This window comes from Callorhinus ursinus, unplaced genomic scaffold, assembly GCF_003265705.2.
Source record: "Callorhinus ursinus isolate GAN/ISIS: 27379988/994484 unplaced genomic scaffold, GSC_fseal_2.0 scaffold3, whole genome shotgun sequence".
Taxonomy (NCBI): Eukaryota; Metazoa; Chordata; class Mammalia; order Carnivora; family Otariidae; genus Callorhinus; species Callorhinus ursinus.
The window spans coordinates 52,454,792-52,468,455 of NW_027397065.1; the positions used below are offsets into that span (position 1 = coordinate 52,454,792).

A 13,664-nucleotide genomic window follows, 5' to 3' on the forward strand; every position below is an offset into this window, starting at 1 on the left:
TGTTTATAAAAGAGCTTATTTAGAACACAAAAAGTTGGTTCCCAAAAAAAGCAGTGTGTGTCCTCCTAGGAGCGAATTAATAGAAGCAAACGGCAGTGTTCTTGGAAATCCCTTAGATAAATAATTTTGTACATGCTGTTCCATTAGCCCCACCTCACCTGGGGTTACACCCTTGTTCCGCTCTGGAATCGAACCCAATCGAAGCAAGTCTTACCTTATTCTCTGCATTCTGGTGGCCCTTCCGTGCCCCACTCCACCTCCTGCACCCTCAGCTCTGGGGAATCATCTTGTCCATGCAGTGCCTATTGACCCCCTTAGAAAGCAGCTCCTCGGGACTGGGGCCTGGCTTTTCTTCCTTGTCACCACGTGCTCAGCATGCTGCTCGGCTCGTAGTAATTGCGCAATGTATATTTGCCGGACAAATGACGGCATGGGCCACTAGGCATTATACACAGACTGGCTGCATTGTTAATGCGAGTTCTCTTTTTCTTTACTTGTCCCTTCTATTTTTATTCCCAGCCCCAACCCCGGCATACAGAATGGGAGCTCTGTGTGTCAGAAAAATTAAGGAGTGAAAAAAATATTGAAGTGTTGTTTGGTAGAACACGCTTTCCGTAGAAACGGAATTTATCCATCTTGTAAAATAACATCATATCTCCTCCTTGTCCATAAAGACAGTGGAGGGGGTACAATGGAGGGTGGGGGGAATTTATAATTTGTAGACGTGGGCGCCTGTTGATGACGCATCCGCACAATCACAAATTCCTAATGTTTCTGCATGAGAGGCACCTTAGCCATCAAGTGGCGGTAGTAATAATAGTGATGTTTAACAGTTACTGAGTACTTTAGTCCAGGCACTATGCTGAGGGCTTTATCTGTGTTAACTCATTTCATTGTTACAACCAACCCTGTGTGTGTGTCGGGGGGGGGTGGTTATTATCCCCATTCAACCACTGAGGGAACAGAGGCACAAAGAGTTATGTAAGCAGGACTCTATGAAGGCTTACGGGTGCCCTTGGGGGATGAGGGGCAGGGGCAAGACCGTGGGAAGTCAAGAAAGGGTCTCTGGCCCCCTCCTATATCCAGAGCTGTTATTCTGTTATATATTGTATATATTGACCTTCTGCAGAAGATTTATTATAGAAACAGAATTTTATCTAACTAGAAGAAAAGGCTTATAAAAAACAAAAAATAGATGGTTGAGTTTTATAGGTAGGAAGACTAAGATGTGAGAGATGTAAAATCCTCTGGCAATTCTCATCCATGGCCAAGCCAGGTCTAAAAATCTCAACTCTTAAGTAGTCTGGAACTCGATTTCCTGTGCCATGTTGCCCAGATGCCCAGGTAGTTCCATAATGGCGCTTGAATTTGGTACTCTTGTTAACCAAGAGACTTGTTTGTCCAGACCTTTGTTTCCAGAGGTATTTACTGAGCAATACTGAGTAAAATTAGGTAAATTATAAGGTAAATTTAGAAATCGTTGTCTAGCAGTGTTGTTAGAGGAAGACAGGAAGGACGAGGCAAGGCTAGACAGGGCGGGAAGTGGAAAAAGCACTCAGAGAATTCAGAGAAGACCAGGGTGTGTGTGTGTGTGTGTGTGTGTCTGTGTGTGTCTGTGTCTGTGTGTCTGTGTGTCTGTGTGTGTGTACGTGTGTGCCCTGGAATATAAATGACAACAACAATAACAATAATATTATTTTTTTAAATGCCTAACATGTGACATGTTCACAAAACTAAATGCATTGCATGCATTATAACTTTTTAAAAATATTTTATTTGTCAGAGAGAGAGCGAGAGAGCACAAGCAGGGGAAGAGGCAGAGGGAGAGGGAGAAGCACGCTTCCCACTGAGCAGGGAGCCCGATGTGGGACTTGATCCCAGGACCCTGGGATCATGACCTGAGCCGAAGGCAGACACTTAACCTGCTGAGTTAACTTTCTACCCGCCTCCTTGTTCTCTTTCCTTTTAGCCTGTAGGAGGCGGTATGGTGCAGTTAAACATGGGCTTTAGAGGTATGCGCATCTGGGTTTGAACTGTGGCTTTCCACTTACCAATCGAGTCACTCTGGGCATGCTTCCCAACCTCTTGGATTTGTGGTTTCCTTGTCTGTAAAATGGGTATGTTCATAATATAATCACGACTCTGGAAGGTGTGAATGAGGTGATATGTGTCATGCATGGAAGAACTTGGCACGTGGTAGGAGCAGAATAAGCTACTGTTGCTCATTCGTTTATTTGGTGTTGCTCTGGTCTCTACTGTGGGCCAGGCCCTGGGCTGAGGCACTGGTGTCATAATGCTGATACCCAAAATGTCCCTTTCGAGTCTTGGGCAGGGATCGGTGCCCCACTACCCCAACTACAACGTGTCGAGGGAAGATGGCTCCTCCCAGGGAGGATCTGGAAAATGGCCCCAGATCTAGAGACGGATCTGGGTGCTGTCTCTGCAATGCTGTCGAGGCCCCAGACTTGCCTTTTTTGCCGTATTTTCCTCTTGCAGTTTCCTTGCTCAGTTTAATTCAAATAACCGGTCACACTGCGCCTACTCCTATGTGGCTGGTCCTGGGCTGGGTCCCACAGAGGACACCAAGGGGAGTAAGCTGTGGCCGTGGCCAGTCTGACAAGTCCCACAGGACATAATGAGGTGGTGATGGGCGAGACCTGCCCAGTGAGGAAGGTCCGCAGGAGCCGGGTTCTTTAGCTTGGTGGTGAGAGACTCATTGAGTCTCCTAATTTCTGAGGGCTATCATAGGAAAGGGGGGAGGGGGTCCCATGTCACTTTTGGGTCCCCCAGAGACAGCACCAGGACCTAGGGTAGAAATCACTATAAGACATATTTTGTCTCATTAAAAGGAGCAGAGCTTCCTAATATCTTAGGGTGTCCAGCAATAGGAAAGGCTTTCTGGTAAGCAGAGCAGGCTTCTCTGGGAAGACTCGGGCAAGGCTGGGTAAACACTCACCAGAGGGAATGCCTGTTTTGGGTGGGAGGTTTGATGGGATGACCTCTCGGCTTCCAAGTTGCTGGAAGATACAAGGATTCTAAATTCCACTGTCAGGCTCCCACCACCTTCCCTTGGACACTTGCCCGCTTCCTCCCTCTGGGGCTTGCCGTGCACTCCTCGCTCCTTCCTGAACCCAGCCCCGGAATCTTGTCGTGGCAACTTAGCAATCCTGGGTCCAGCATGTCAGGTCGCCGGGCGTGGGTGAGAGAGATTCCAGTCTGTGCTCTGGCTGGACTATTTAGTTTTGTTATCATACCAGCCCCTTTTAGATATCTTTGCCCTTTAGGAGGCTGTGTGTCCTTTCCTATCTTTACATTTCACACACACTTCATTTGATAAAAAGATACACACACCAGCTTCTCTTACCCTACCTCTAAGCTTGATATTTTGGAAAATCAACAGCATCGTGATTGATTAGAGTCAGGTTGCTGGATTCAAATTCTAGCGCCACTACTTACTATCAGTGTTTTCCTGGCCAAGCTACTTAATCTCTGTAACAGATTAATATCTTACTATCTGTAAAACAAGCTAATAATAACATCAGCTCACAGGGAGGAATGCTGTAAGACTAAATAGATAACAAGGTGCAAAGAACTCAGAGCAATGACTGGCATGTTGTTTTAAATAAATGGTAATGGTAAATAATCATTAAATAGCTATTTGTTTCATGACCCTTTACGTTTTAACTAGTTTTATCAATCTAGCATTAAACTTATTATTTAAAATTATTAACCATTTCATTAATGTATTAATTTTAGACCAATTTGTGCAATTTTTAGAAACCAGAATAGTATTTTTGCATATATTAGAAATCAGAGTGTTGGCCTTGAGAGTGTTTCCAAATCTAACCCATCTTTTGGCTGCTAAGGACATTGAACCTCGGAGAGGGGCAGCTACTTGCTCATCTAGTGGCAGAACCAGGAAGAGAATGCAGGTGTCTTTGCTTTTGTCTGATGCCCTTCTGTATATCATGATTTCCCTAATGAGAATTAACTAAGGGTTACTGTATTTTTCTGGTAGGTTGCTTTAAAAGATAACAAATCACAGGCATGTAATTAAATAAATGAACATTGAAACCCTTCCAATGGAATTTGTTGTTTAAATCATTGGAAACAGGAAAATGGGATTTACATGCTACTTCCCGTCACTGTGTTTCAGGGACTAGGGACACTGGCTTCCGGGGGGCCAGCAGCCCTGCCCCTCTCTCCCACCCAAACCTGCAGGTGTCTTGAGGTCTCACATGAGTGCCTCTTCTCCATGGTCCTTCTCCTTGGAATACCAGTTCCGGGGTCAGCGCTCTTAGCTTGTGTGGTTTAAAGCATTTACAAATGTGTTGCCAAACTTGGATGTGTGTAAAATTCATTTTTGCTTCATCTGCACATCACATCATTGCAATGATGCCTGTTGGGGAGAACTCTGAGCTAAGTGGAAGACATGATATCCCGCAGAGTGGGATCAACGGGCTGCAGAGGGGTGTGGTGTGATGCCAAGGCATTCCAAGGAAGACTTTTCTGGAAGATGTGGCAACTTGGTTTGGGGAGTTTATAAGAAAGCTTGATCAGGGCAGAGCCAAGTTCATGTCAACCTTTAGCTCAGGACTGAGGGCCACAGAGTGAACCATGCAGTCTGACAGTCTTATAGAGAGACTTGTTAAACTTTAGACTTGCCCATATGCATTGCCCATATTACTGATTTTCAAGTATGCTGCCCCAAATTACAGACTTTTTTCTGAGGGGGGGTGGGGAGGGAGCAGGGGCAGAGGGAGAGGGAGAGAGAAGATCCCAAACCCACTCCACACCCAGCGTGGAGCCCGACATGGGGCTCGATCTCACGACCCTGAGATCATGACCTGAGCTGCAACCAAGAGTTGGATGCCCAACCAACTGAGCCACCCAGGCGCCCCATGAATTCCAGAATTTGAAAGTGTACTGTGAACAAAGCTGGAGAGCCATTGTTCTAAGCATGACATGGAGAAAGTGTTCCCTGGTGACATAATTTTGTGCAATACTGGGTTGAACAGAGCTCAACCTAATTCCTCACTGCAGGATTTCTCAGTGCCTTTAACGTACTAATGTATATGATGGCTCCTCCAGAGCAGGTTTAGACACATGCAGCATTTATCCATCTTTCTTGGTCACACAAAGCCAAGTTTTTACTTCCAAGAACATGTGGGGACTAGTGTTCTGAGGAAATACTTCAGCAGGAACTGTGTTAGAGGATTTCATTCTCTCTGTTTTTGTCTATGTGCAAAGGCTGTTATACAAAGAGTGAATCCAAAGATTGACCCTTCATAGTCCCCGATACACAACTCAGCCACTCACCTGGACGCCTAACTCTACTTAAGGTGCTTTGTGAACACATCTGAGAAGGTTCAATGGGCAGGAGATGGAGCCCCTTCTTAATGCAAAATGGATCTCATACACTCTTCCTTGAAGGTTAGAGCATCTTTGGGGGCTTGGCCTCCTTAGGCAGATACTCTTGTAAATCTCTTTTGCTTACAAGGCAGTTTTCAAAATGTAGCTGCCAGGCTGTGCCTGGACAGGACACACCGTGTGTTGGGACTGATTTCTCTCCATTTCATCATACACTATGGAAAACCATCATGTTTTGGCCTGATTGCTACAGGCTGGAGCTAAGCCCTCGGCCAGCATGTCAATAGCCTGCGCAAGATAATAGCTTGGAATGTCTCTCCAGTTTTTTTGATTCATTTTTTTCTCATTGGTAAAATGAGGGGGAAAGACGTAGGTTCAACAGACACTCACAAGCATTCTCTGAATGGACCCTGAGTGAGACGTCATGCTTTGGCCATGCAACAGAGGATAAAATAGAGTTTTTTGATAGATGCATGACCATAAATTATAGCACGGCATGCTATCTGTGAAAAGGGCTACAGAGACAGAGAGGAGGAAGTCATAAATTCTTTCTGGAGGATCTTGAAGATTCCTTCAAGCTCTGCTATTTTTAGACACTGTGCCTTTAGGGTCTGGCCTTCTTGTTGCAGTTGACCTTCTGAGTCTCAAACCAGCAGAGAAGGTCCAGCATCACGGTCACTGGGTGCTAGATGACTGTCTGCTGATCTCCTCTTGACTACACGTTGTCCCGCCTAGACCTCGGCTTCACCCAGCCCAGAGGGGCTACCCTGCCCTACTCCCCCAAGTGGGGGTGGGTGCTCCTCCTGAACGCAAGGGTACCTTAGATTTTTGGCTAGAGTGGAGTTTGAACTGTGCAACTGGCATTGCTTCTCTTGAACCAGCCTCCAAGGATGAGAGGACGTGGATGGGTCCCTGCATGGAAACCTCTAGCTCCTTTAGCTTCTCAAGGGCCTAAAGGAAATAGCCCCAAGTCTTCACCCAGCATGCTAAACCCTCCTGTCTGGCTGCCCGTGCATGTCCCTCTTTATCACCTACCCCTCCTTACCTTCTGAGATTTAAAGAATCACCTTCCCCTCTGTTCTCATTTCTCCCCTTCCCTCTCTTTTGCCTTATTCTTCTCTCTTTCCACATTCCACGTACCACTTGCTGAGGATGAGTTCAGCAATCATGAAATCATCAATATTAATGAGTTGCTGGTTAGAGTTTCAGACAGAAAAATCAGGATACACAGTCCGACAAACCCCGGTGGACCCAGGGTGTGAGGAAAGACTCTAGCTCTGAGAACCTTCAGGCACTACTAGTATACTCTGGAGAGCTATGGCCCTTCTCCCTCCTCTAGCAACAAAAAAAACCTCCTATTCCACCAGGGACAAAATACCCGGAAGCAGCATTGTTAGTAGCTGTAGCCACAGGCCACCCACCCTCTGCCCTTCCTCACCTTCACATCCCCAGGGACACTACAGAAAACAAAGAGTTGTGACTGGAGAGAGCACAGGGTGTTGGCACAAGGAAGCCTGGAAACCTGGTATACAGAGTCCAGGAATGGGAGACCCCAGCTGGGATGCCTTCGCTGGGGTCATCGAGGGGCCACTGCCTCCCATCGCTCCCGGGTGCAGTCAGAAATCAGGTCCCCTAATCTCCTGCCCCCAACCTGAGCGCACCCTTGCCCTGCTCCACCTCTCCTGATCAGTAAGCCTCCTCCTGCCCCCTTTGCTGGTAATTTGAGCCACCCACCATTTTCTCAGAACTCAGGATGCCCGACCACCATCTCCTTCTCTTGCTCATTCCCCGCCTGCCTCCCTCCCTCCCTCCCTCCCTCCCTCCTCTCCCTCTTCCTTCCTTCCTTCCTTCCTTCCTTCCTTCCTTCCTTCCTTCCTTCCTTCCTTCCTTCCTTCCTTCCTTCCTTCCCTAAATGTATCCCTTTCACTGGATTGATCTTTCAGGGCTTCTGCAGCACCCCCCCCCATTTCTTCTCTGCCTCCTTCTCCATGTAAGTACATAGATATATAAAACATTAAAAAATGTCCAGTGTTCCATGGCTATATCATAATTTATTTAGCCAATCTTCTTTTTATGGATACGGAGATTGTTTCTATGTATGTATGCATTTGTATATTCATTCATGCATGCATTCATTTTTATTACAAACAATGCTGTGATGAATTCCTTTTATATACATCTTTGCGTACGTTTGCTCAGAGTACTGAACACTGCCAATCACCCCCTTTTTTGCTACTTCTTGTATCTCTAGCTGCTGTCTTGGTTCTCTTCTGCAAACCCCTCTTTTTTTCCTGAGCACACAATGCATGTTCACCTCTTCTTGCTTCTGTCCGAAGTCTCTCCTCCTGAAATGAACACCACTTTCTACTCAGCCTTCTTGGCCAAGTCTTGTGCAGAAGCATCCCTGATTCCCCAGACCAGCCTTCCCTAATGGCTTCCATTCCTAGAGCACTTCCTATGTGTGAGGCCGTGTGCTGGAGGAGGCGTTATATTGTCCCATCCTGGAACAGTGGGGTGAGGCAGCGACTATATTGCTGTTAGCATTTAAAAGTGATAAAAACTGAAGCTCAGAACCTTGAGGAACTTGTCTAGGTCACTCACCTCGTAAGTGTAGGAGGCAGGATTCAATCTCAGGTCTCCCCTACTCTATAAACCACAAATTCACATAACTGCCACGTTCCACTGGCCCTTTGGCTCCGGTGCTCACAGGACCCTGCACCTGCACCTCCTATGGCACCTACCATGTGGAGTCATAATGCAGGTTCGAGTCTGCTCCCTTCACTGGGCTGGGAACTCCCCGAGGGCGGACCCGGTGTCCCTTCTTTCGGCATCACCCATATTAAGTATGGAAGCTGCTGGGTCAGAGCTGCTGACATGGATTTGAATGAAGGAACCTCTGTTGGCTGAACGAAGAACCCTAGCGCTCCCTGACCCAGGTCAAGAGCCAAACTCCCCGGCATTTAAGAACACGTGCTCAGCTTGAAGTTCATTTTCTACTCATTCACGAAAATAAAATACCCTCCACCGAGGGCCCTCATTAACCAAATTACCAGAAGCTCTTGAGATTGGCAGGCACTAGAACACAATGATTTAAGAAATAGGCCTGAAATAAGATGTTTTGGTCTCAGCTCTGCAATTTATTAGGCCGCTTTCTCATTTTCCAGAATCCTCCATTAGCCAGCTAGTAAAGAGGGACGAATGACCGTTCCTGTGGGTGAGCTTAGGGTGAGGGTGGGATGAAGTAGCTGACGTAAAGCACTTAGCACAGTGCCTGGCACACGGAAGGTGCGCAGTATGTGTTAGTCGCACCGTTAGCCTCTCTCAGTCTTTGTTCAAAGTGACATAGATCCAGCGTTTTCCATTTCCCTTATCACTGTCCAAAGTTTTGACCAGGATGACTTTTTTTTTACTTTCAACTTTTACAAAAATTATTAACTTTCTTATCCTTACTTGTAAAATAAACATGCATTGAGTGCCTTCTGTTTACCAGACCACTTCATGGCCAGACCCTCACCTGATAGGAAGAGTCTACAGTAGGGAAGATAAGCACTTGCCCAGGCTAGCAGCCACAGGAGGGTGAAATTTTCCTGTTTTTTGCTGTTGAGAACATTCCCTGATGCTCTAGAAAACACACAACTCTTTTTCTTTTCAAACTTCAAGGATTTGTTTTTATTAAAACATTTTATCATGAATGTCTGAGGTTTTGTACCTTGGTGCATGAAGGAATACACAGTTTCAAGACTGATTCATAGAGATGCCTGTGCTCTCTTTGTCCTTTGAGACAAAAAGATTTCCTCTATCGGCTGTTCCTGAAGGTGACTTTAGGAACCAGCGTACTTCGTGATTCAGTGCGTGGTTCCTACCCACATCCATGTATTACTTTTTAAAGGAGTTGTTGTTTTGTTTGTGGGTAACTGGGTCTTTCCAAGGACTATATTTGGAAGGGACCCCACCCCTGGCAACCAAAACCAAAACAGCCAAGTCCCCCAACCCTGAACTCAAATCCCAACAAAAGCGAATGACTCAGTACAGGTAAGCTTTCCAGACATAATCCATAGACGGATTATTCAGTGCCAGAAGTATATGTTCTCAGAGAACCATGCCTACCATTTTAATAAAATTACCTCACAAGGAGGAAATGCCTTAGCAATGCCACTCAGCTCCAAAACTTAGAGTTCTCTCTCCTTGCCACTAACTCACGTGGCTCCTATTGCAAACGAAAGGGTCCCTTCTCCAGGGGACATCTCTGTTCAGGAAATCCAGCTTCAGGGTCACAGGCAGACATGAAGGGGAAAGGCTCACTTCTCCTTTGGGTGAGCGTCTGAAGGAGGCGTGGCTCCGGGTTAGGCAAACCCCTAGCGGCAGTACCAGACTACTTGCACGGTCCCATCAGGGGACAGACCTCCCGGGTTGCCACGGGCTCCTTGCAGCTTGGTCTTCTGGGGGCTTCTGCCTGTTTCCTGCTGCCCCAGAGCTCTGGCTTCTCTCTCAGCTGCTTTGTTGTCTGAACTGCTCAGGCCACCGTGCAAAATCGAAGGAGATCGTGGGCCAAATGGCCCAAACTCTCACCTTGAGCCCACAGTGTGACCTTGGACCAGCCCCTTCTCTCCCTGGGCCTCTGTTCCCCCAGCCAAGAGGTAAGGAGTTTCACCAGAGTGTTCCCGAGCTGTCACCCAGCTCTGATATCCTGGGGTTCCAGAATCCATTTCCCAGCCAGGCCCGTGACCTAGTTGCGGAGGACAGTGAGAACAGAGCCGTTGTTCGGAATTCATGGGTGGGGTTGGTGGGGCCCCTCCTAATAAACTTGACTGGGGATTGGACCAACCTGTTCCTCCAAGCCCGCTGAAGGCTGAATGAGGCCTGCCACTCCTTTGGCACCATCACTGCAGAGACAGCGGGAATGCACTTATCAGAGCGCGGTGGGCTCCTGAACCTGACACTTCACCATCTGAATGCCAAGAAAGAGAAAAGTGGCTCAAGACGTGGAGCCCAGATGATGCGCTGATCAAATCAGTGTCTCAGCTCTGGTTCTCTTAGCGGCCCCTGTCTGAGAGAACACCCTGCTCTGCTGTTTCAAAAGGCTTCTTAATACAGTTTTCTCCCTGAGTAATTTTGTCCTCAGGAGGAATTGTGGGAGGACCCGCAGGGATTTAGAAAGCTTAGTGCTGAACTATTTCTGTTCCCTAATGATTTTGAAATTCTGGGTAATTAGGGAAGCGGTGGCAGGAGCTTGGGTTCTGGTCCTGGCCCCATCCCCACCCCACCCCGCCCCCGCCCCGGCTGTGCAGTCTTGAGCAAGCTCCTTCACCTCTCTGGGCTTCCGTGTCCTCTAAAGCAGCGTCTCTCTATGGCTTCTTTCTGCCCTGGCATGCCATGACTCAACACTCCAAAGACAGCAACATCCCATCCTGGGTGAAGAACGGAGCCAGATCTACCAATGATTTCTGATAGTCCACTACTTCCCCCATGCGGAAACAGCGCTCTGGAGGGTATATTTCCTTCCCAAGCTTCTCCCCTGTGATGGCTTTTGGGATGGATCCCAGGAAGCAGGTGAGCGGCATGGGTGTTTGAGGCTTGGAAGGGGCTTCGAGGAGAATCACCCAGCTATTTCAAGAACGCCTTTTACCCCAGTTGTCTGGTGCCAGATGCTTCGCCTGTTTGGACAGCAGCGTTTCATAAACGTGAAGAGCCCTGACCTTAGAGGTAGTCAGCTCTTCCTGCATATCCCCAGCTTGCCAACTTTTCCAGCTCATCATTCAGCAAATATTTACCAAGTGCCGCTTTTGGGCCAGGCACTGCACGAAAGCTGTTTTGCCTGCATTATTGTATGTCATCCTCCAGGCCCTGTGAAGCATGTACTAACTTTATCCATGCTTCACAGATGAGGACACCGAAGCTCAGAGAGGTGAGGTGACTTACCCAAGGTCACACAGCTAACACATGGAACCCCGGGGGCTTGGTTCCAGGCCCAGCAACTCCAGAGCTCTAGCTCTCAGCCACTACACACTGCCATTTCCCAAACCTTATTCTACTTAATCCTCATTGAAGTCCTCATTTGCTTTATTGCAAAGCTTCCACCTCAGTGCTTTAGAAAAGCCCCTGTGAGTTTGCCAGTCCGCATCGTGGATTGATGTGCGCATCCGCTTCTGAAGGAGGACTGAACACGCAGACCTTGGACAGGGTAGTGGGAAAAGCCCTGAATATGTTCGCCTCCCACAACTCAGCTTCTAGACTTGCCCGGCCCTCGCCAATCATCTGATCTGAGGCATTTGCGCTCTGCACTTTTCCGACCTCGCTTTCCTCGCAAGGATTTTATAAGAACCAATTGAGAGTATGGCCCTGACAGGACCTTATAAATTAGAAAGTGATGAAAGAAGGCTTACCATGAGTAGGGTAAAAACGTCTCTGCTTTTGTCACTTACCAAATTGGACAGTAAGTTGCATGTTGTTTTCGAGAATCTTAAATATCCTCGCTGAGCGGGGTGGAGCCATGGGGTCCTGTGATGGAGGAGTGGGGGTCGGGTTTTGCTTGGGGACACCGGGCACTCCTGCCTGACTCATTCAGAAATGCCCCGTTCTGGGAGGCGCGGCATTACCCTCGCTGCCACTGTGACATGTGGTTGGCCCAGGAAGGCTGGAGTGTGACATTCCTGAACAGATTCAGGCATGAGAAGGGGCAAGAAGAAAACACCACATTTGTAAACAGATGGTCTGGGGCTTAAGAGAGACAGGAGGAGACAATGTGCATTTTCTGGATGCTTGTTTTGAAAGTTTGTCACGGCGCAGCTTTCCGCCCATCACTAGATCTTATCGTCCTTGGAGAAGACCGCCTTGTCACACCCTGATGACAGCCCACCCCAGGACCACGGGTTCCAGGAGGGTTGGGTGAGGAATCACTGTTTCAGCCACTCAGCCCTCCGAGGACCAGGAAGAGCTGATACACCCCAGGTGCCATCGGCAGGTGGATGGAGCTCCGCACCATTTGCCTCTGTTTCTCCACTGTGCATTTGTTCTTTCTCCTCCCGCCCCGTCGTGCTAAGGGGGCACAGGAAGAGGATCTTATTCCCTTTGAGACACTGTGTGTGTCTCATTTAGGGCCCGAGGGGGAGAGAAGAAGCAGGCTCCCGAGTGCAGGTTGGAGACAAGAGCATTTCTTAGACAAGGTACGGAAGCTGCCAGAGAACAAATTGGAACGACTCCTGAGGCCCCCCTGCCTCAGACAAGGCCGAAGGGACTGCGGTGCACAGGGCAGCTCTCTTGGGGTCTCCCTACTTTGATTTCCATCCTGTCATGGACGCAGGAGTGTTGGGGAAACTTTAATATCCCTCCCACATACCAGTTAGCAGTTCAGCTGTTGGCAAATCCCCTGCTTAGTGTGGGACCAAGTCGGCAGCTCTCATCGTGGAAACGAGGAAGGCCGGCCTCCAGAGGATGCTGCAAGACAGCGCCGTCGAGGGAAAGGCCTGCAGGCTGCTCGGTGACCTGGGCTCCTGTCCCAGCTCCGTCACTGGCTTCTGTGTCAATTTGGCCAAATCCTTTGCCTCTCTGGGACGATATTTTGTGAAAGAGGGTTAGGCAATGATCCCTCAGGTCGCTTCCAACTGGGTAACCAGCCATCTCAGTTTGCCCACGGCTGTCCTAGTTTGCCTATGGAATGTTTCAGGTCTAGGAATCCTTGTTTCCAAGTAAAAAAATCCCCTGGCTAATGGTTCTTGTACCTTCCCTCTCGGGTCCCAATCCCCTTCCTCTCTGTGCTATAGATGTCCCCTCTCTTTAGAAAATCCCTGGGATAATTCCTCCTGCTAGAAGGGCATGGTCAGACACGTAACATCCTCTATGGCAAGGCACCAACTCAGCCGAAAGGACTGGGCCCCAGGCCCCAGGCTCTGCTGGCTGACCGCTCTCGGCCCCGAGGAGCTTCCATCCCCAGGTGTGTGATAATGTCCCTTCTTTCCGTCGTCATGCCAGTGGCTTCGAGGACCAATCGATCTGAAGGACTACCTGGTTTCTCTTTTGATTCTTGTTCTCAGACCAAAGGTGCTGACTCCCCAGTTCACTGGTCAGATCATCATCCATCTACCTTCTTATGGTCTTTAAAGGTGGCATTGCTCTGGGCCCTGCAGACTCACCCCAGAAAATAATTTCCACCCTGATGGGCTGCCAAGTGTTTCTGAATTCAGAGAGGAGCCCCTAAAACATCTGGGATTGAGGAAGTTTAAAGTCTCAAATAATGGTTACTGTACATGTATCAAAGGGCAGAGGAGGGAAGACTCACGTGACCCCTGGTTCCCATT

The 13,664-nt window shown here is 48.3% G+C and overlaps 1 protein-coding gene across 4 annotated transcripts in view; it reads right to left on the reverse strand.

Moving 5' to 3' along the window:
- ADRB2 (adrenoceptor beta 2) overlaps window positions 1–13,664 on the reverse strand; it is a 107,175-nt gene that overhangs the window by 26,401 nt on the left and 67,110 nt on the right. The gene's annotated exons all lie outside the window — the stretch shown is intronic.